Genomic DNA, 5,927 nt, shown 5'->3' with positions numbered 1-5,927 from the left:
ACTCGCCATTTAGAAACTGTTATGACTGGTTCTCTCACAGCATTAATTTCAGCTTCATTAAGACTCCAAAGGAATAGGGAAGGCAGCAGCAGCCACTGTGCTCCAGAAGTCCAGAGCACACCAGTACCCGGATACAGCCTACTGGTCTGGCCTCCAACAAGCACAGCTAAACCTGACGATGCCCAGAAAAAAAGTGTCAAAGATGATGCCAGAATTGTAGCATTCCTATACTTATAAAGTATAATTCAGTTTAATAGCTAAGAAATACCCTTAAGGGGACAGAGTAGCCCCAACATCTGCCCACCCCAGTGTTACATSGACCACCAGCACAACTGCAGCACAAGTTGAGCAGCACAACTGCAGGATACAACTGAAAGGGTAAAATCCGAATGAAAAATTAAAAAGGAAGGAAGGAAGGGTTATTCACTGCTACTTCTACTGCAAGGACCAGGAAACACAACCTCAAAGCACCTTTCTGCACTGCATGCGATTAAAGGGCGGCGCTCGCAGCTGCAGGACGCTGTGGATTCAGGGAGCATCACTCAGGTTGGTCTGCATATAAGAATTATTCAGATCAACAAAATTATTCTGATGTCACTATTTAGTACAAYAGTACAAGAGAGGACTGACGTACATAAATTGTTTTAAATTARAGCTTGTTAAGCTATACTGTATTGCAAATTCACAGTAATCTAAAAATAGTATCTAACAAGTACCAACCATTACTTGGAAACAAACAAAAAACACAAAAGAAATAAATACAACCTGAATATTTAAATACATTTTCTAACCTTCAATAGACAAAAAAAGTAATTTCTATACTTACTATTAGCAAATTGTAAAAGTTATAATTCATGTCAAGTTGCATTTAGATGGATATTGGACTCCAACTAGAAATGACAACTGYATTTTCCTTTTATTTACCTAGGAAATATTTTTACTTTGAAAGCATCTAGTAGATAAAAACAATGTTTTAGTTAAATGTAATAATACCTATGTAATAATATATGTAATGTACAGAGGTAAACCAAGTTACATATTATCTGCAGTTAAAGTTGATTCAGTCTTGTCACCTCATCCTTCCCAATCATTTGTGTATCAGACAGGAAGAGTACGGGATAATCTTCCCTGATTCTTCAGTTCCCACACACTCTTAATATTTTCTTAAATAAACTGAACTGCTTGAGAAAAAAAATAAAAAACAAGTTTTGGACACATTCTCTCCCTATTCCTGCAGTTAGTTTAGGATTATCAAGAACTATCTTCTTATTGCAATCAATTCTGGGTGTAAGCCTTTAGCCACACCACTTTCCTGAATACACTGGTTCTGTTTTCATTAAGCAGGCAAAAATGTACTAAATTTTGCTAAAGTGTGAGCTCCAAGAGCAAGATTTTTCCACAAGAACAAGATCAATGCAAAATTAAGTTAATTTACTCCCCTCAGAAAAAAAAAAATCTATTCAAAAAGCTTAACAAACAGTTAATCACCTCTACAGACATWCTTGCACTAAAATAGGCTGTTTCAAATTAAATTCTGTTTTGCAGAAAAAGGAGAAAAAACTTCTCTCTAAAGACTGGAGATTTTCATATACCTGTGCCCAGGGTCTTAGTATAAAAGCAGTTCATTAGTCCTGTTCAATTAGCCAATTAGTGCTAGATATATCGCACTTTATGACTGATCCTGCACTTTCATTATTTGTTAGGGCCATTAGTTTAACCCTCATGGTAATACTTCAAAGAAGAACAAGCAGAGTGAGTTAATCCTGAAAGAACCCATTGCTTTCTCCTGTAATTCCTCTTTTAGGATGTGCATCATGTTACCAAGCCCTGTTCTGAGACAACACGTGAGCCCAGCTGCAGGAAAACAGCCCAGGATTTCATTCAAAATACATGCCTGCCTATTAGACACGTCTCACACGGTTATTTCTTTACAAATTCTGCCGTGCTGATGTTGTCATTTGGACTGAAATACTCCTTGAGCAAGGCTACAATATCACTTCTTGGCATTGCTTACAAGCACCGCTGCTTTTTCAGCGCCACATCCTTATTTAGAGGGCAAAGTCAAGAGGCACCGAGGCCTTGCTTTGACAACAGACAGAGATACCGACAAAAAAACCTCTAATTCTGGACGAGGTTTCACAGTATAAAGGAGTTCATAAATAGAAACTTGATGCCAGATTTTCAGACCTTCCTGGCTTTGTCAGCACCTGGAAATAAGGACAAATCTGGTGGTGCTACTTAGGGCTTTCGCTCGTCCATCCCCGGGAGGAGTAGAGGCCATAGCCTCTACACACAGCAAGACGAAGCTCATCATCCCAACACACTTGGTACCAACTGCTGTGGTCCCCGACACTTTTGAAGGTTCAGGTGAATCATGGAGACCTTGTGGGGCTGCTCCTGCACACACTGCTCTCCAACAGTGACCCAGCTGTGCAAGACCCAGTGCAGAAGCAGAGGAGCTYCTGCAGCCACCTCCTCTTCCATCTTCCCTCGCTGTTTGGAGGATCTCCAAGCTGTCTTAGCAGCTACATCTCTTCTAGACCATGTCAGACTCCGCTATTCTCCATCCCAACTCATCCGTTTGAGGAATGGGACCATTTCTGAAACGAGCAGGAGAGTCCTTGAGCATAACAGCAAGTAAAGCAGGTAAGTTAAGTGCCACAACAGGATAAATGACAACCTTGAAAGCCAACAAGCTGTTGCTCACAGTGACTTGAGGGGCAGCAAAAACCTTTTAAAGGTTCATGCAACTTGAACAATTTAAGAATATCTCTGCATCTGTTAGGCACCTACAGAAGACTACGCTAATACAAACCTCGATTAAATCTTCTTCCTTCAAGTTTTTATCTTGCTGCTTTCTCAGTTTTCTTAGGAAGCAAGGCTACTATCTTCCCCCTAACACTTTTCTGTCTTTTCTCTCATGCCTCTTCATTAAACGCAGTCCACAAGATAAAACAGAAGGGCAAGGGTCTCACRGATGTTATGGTCCTACAAGTGTTGCACTTAAATGCTTATTCCCTGGGTAGATATTCCTATGTCACTGCCTCCACGGAAAGAAAGGCTGATACAGACATTTTTATTTGGCAGCAGAAGAGTCACAAGAGGTGGAAAAGAGGGGAGAAAGAGGAAGGAAGAGACTCTGGAAGGCCAGGATCTATCCATCCTCTGGCTCACAGCCTTGTCCATTTGCCAGGGACCTATCAAAACACTCCTGAATAGCAGTCCTGGATGCAAGTTAACTACTACTAAAACCAAGCCAAAAGCAGTCCCCACAACTTACCACTTTCTTCCCTTCAGAGTGGTTTTATATGCCACAGTTTCCTGGAGAATTTCCTGGAGAAGTGGAAATTGAGCTAATTCCAGACCCCTGGTCCCAGGCCAGGTGACTTGTCACGCTGCTCCCTCCCAGGAAAGGCTGAGTGCAAATTGCAGCACAACTAATTTCAGGCRTATTTAAAAAGAAAGAAATTAAACTTCTCTCAAGAACACAAGTCCACTAAGGAAAGCATGATAAAAGAGRAAAGCATGATAAAAAAGAGAAAAAAACACAACAGGGTACAGAGTGAACCTAAAACATATACATGTCATGCCTGCTTGAAGAGCACCAAATCTTACTATTTTTATATGTTCTAGGCTCATAGAACCAATACACATTTTASCAGGGATCAGATGAGCAAAAATTAGCACTTTTATGTTTCTTTTCATACTCTTTATCCATGTGAAAAAAACTGAGTAGGAATAATTCCAGATTACTAAAGGTAGGCAAAATATACACTCACTTGAAAAACATCATTACTTTAAGTTTTTTCGGTTGTTGCTTTAAGTAATAAGGGAATAATGCAAYATTAGCATAAAATCACTTTTACTTCCATCTTTTCCTAAATTTGCAGGGAGGAAACTGCTAAATTTAGCTCTGAGGAACTTGCATATCAACATGACATTTGGCAGCAGGACAATTCCCACAAGCATCCAGAGCGGAACAAAACAACAGCTCCCCCTTCCTCTAACCCCTGGCTTTTCAGATGGGAAAGCAGGAGGAAAACAAAAAGGAAAGTGAAAACTTTAGGAATAAACCCGAGCCCCTGATGCCCCGTGCGCCCTCTGAGGTGACAGCCGCAGCGCAAGGAATGTGCACGGAGGCGAGTGCAGCGGCGACGCGCGGCTGCTCCCGGCTCCGGAAAGGAGGGAAGCGCAGCCTGATAAACACCAAGGAGCAGGGGCAGATGAGCAGCACTTAGTGCTCCGCGTGCCTCCACCAGCGATTTACGGAGGGAAAGAGAAGTTGCAGCTCTGGAGAACACGTGTAGCACGTGGAGGAGACAGGGGTTTAAGTGACTGAACAAGCTGCAAGACACAGAAACGCAGGCAGAGAAACCAAGCCCCTGTATTATTCCGAGACAGCCATGTTGGTATGGGGACAATATGTAATGTAAGACCTATATTTTTATAYGTTGAAGGCTCCCTCCTCCTCTCTCCAAAATACCCCTTGTTGAACACCCCTGGGTTTCCATCTCCCTCATATTTAACAGGACACCCCAGCGGATCTAACCTGACTCATTTCACTGTTAAGGTGCCGCTGTTGTTAAGTTCCCAGGTGTTGGAACTGTGTTACCCACCGGCTAAGCTGGAGYCCGGCCAGCCCGGAGCCGATGTCCACCCCACGCTGCCAGCAGGAGCGTGACAAGGAGCTAGGAGCGTCTGGCAATGACGCATGGAAAGGTACCAGTCACTGAGATGCTGCTTATTCTTAAGTCTGACTGACCCACCTCTTGTTTCCAACTGCTCCAGAAGTTTACTGCACTAATGARGCAGGGAGGATGCCCACTGCAAACATTAATAATTGCAGGAGGGGGGAATCAGCACATGGATCAATAAGGACTAGGATGTGGGATGTGCAGCTCCTCTTCAACCACTTATCCTGGTGGAGAACATTTTAGCCCACTGGGATGTTTAGCTAATCTCCCAAGGCAAATACCTAGCTGAGAACTGAACCAAGCACGAGCACAAGCCACACTCCGACCCTTCCAACTAAAGCTTCATGAATGACTCCCAAGAGGAGAAAAGCTAGAAGAAAAAAAAAAAAACGGTAAAGCGAGATCTGTTTTCTCTTGTTTGGCTTCTCCCAGCGCATCCGCATTTTACTCCAGGGGGACAAACAGGTTTCAGTCGCATCCTTCAATCACAGCAACAAGCAACAAACTAAAGTAAGAGAGGAAATGGCTGAGCCAAAGGCAGGAAGCTTGAGCCTTCTTCCTACAGATGCTCTAAAGAGCTCGAGACCAAGATGTTTCTTTAATCTTAAGTCACCTTAGTGAGTTAGCACCAACTATACATGAAGCCTAGGTTGTCCTAATTAACTGGTGTGTTTTTCCTCTCCCTCAGTTGAGCTGGTCGAGCTCCCGCGGTGGCACCCGCTACAAGGCGAGTGCCCYCCAGGCACAACCGCCTCCAACTCCTAACTTTTCCAATTCCGAATGCAACCCCAGTGGCCACTCCACACGTGCTGCAAACCCTAAGCAAGCCGCAAAACTGAGCAATTCCTGAAAGAACTGGGCAGGTCACCGGTCGCTTCTGCACCGCGCACCTCGCATYCCGCCCGGCCAAGACGCTCCCTACGGAGCTCGCTGACACCCGGGACAGCGCCGCGATGAGACAGGCCCTTCCTTCACCGCAAASCCCTCTCCCCGCGCGGCCCACCGGGCAGAGCCGCGCGCCCTGAAGGTGAAAAACGCTCAGGGGCGGCAACAAGTTTCTCCAAGTCGCCGCGCACGTGCGGGCGCCGCCGGCCTCCTGCGGGCCCGGGGCTGCCCCCGTTAGCGGCGGGCGCAACGCAGCGGAGCCCCGGGCGCGGTCCCGCACGGAGACAAAGGCTGCGGGCGCGGAGCGGCGCAGGCCCCGCGGCGGCGGCCGCCGGGACGGGCGGGACG

This window comes from Nothoprocta perdicaria, unplaced genomic scaffold (genome assembly GCF_003342845.1).
Source record: "Nothoprocta perdicaria isolate Ctin4 unplaced genomic scaffold, notPer1 scaffold_42, whole genome shotgun sequence".
Classification (NCBI taxonomy): domain Eukaryota; kingdom Metazoa; phylum Chordata; class Aves; order Tinamiformes; family Tinamidae; genus Nothoprocta; species Nothoprocta perdicaria.
This window is presented reverse-complemented; position numbering follows the sequence as displayed.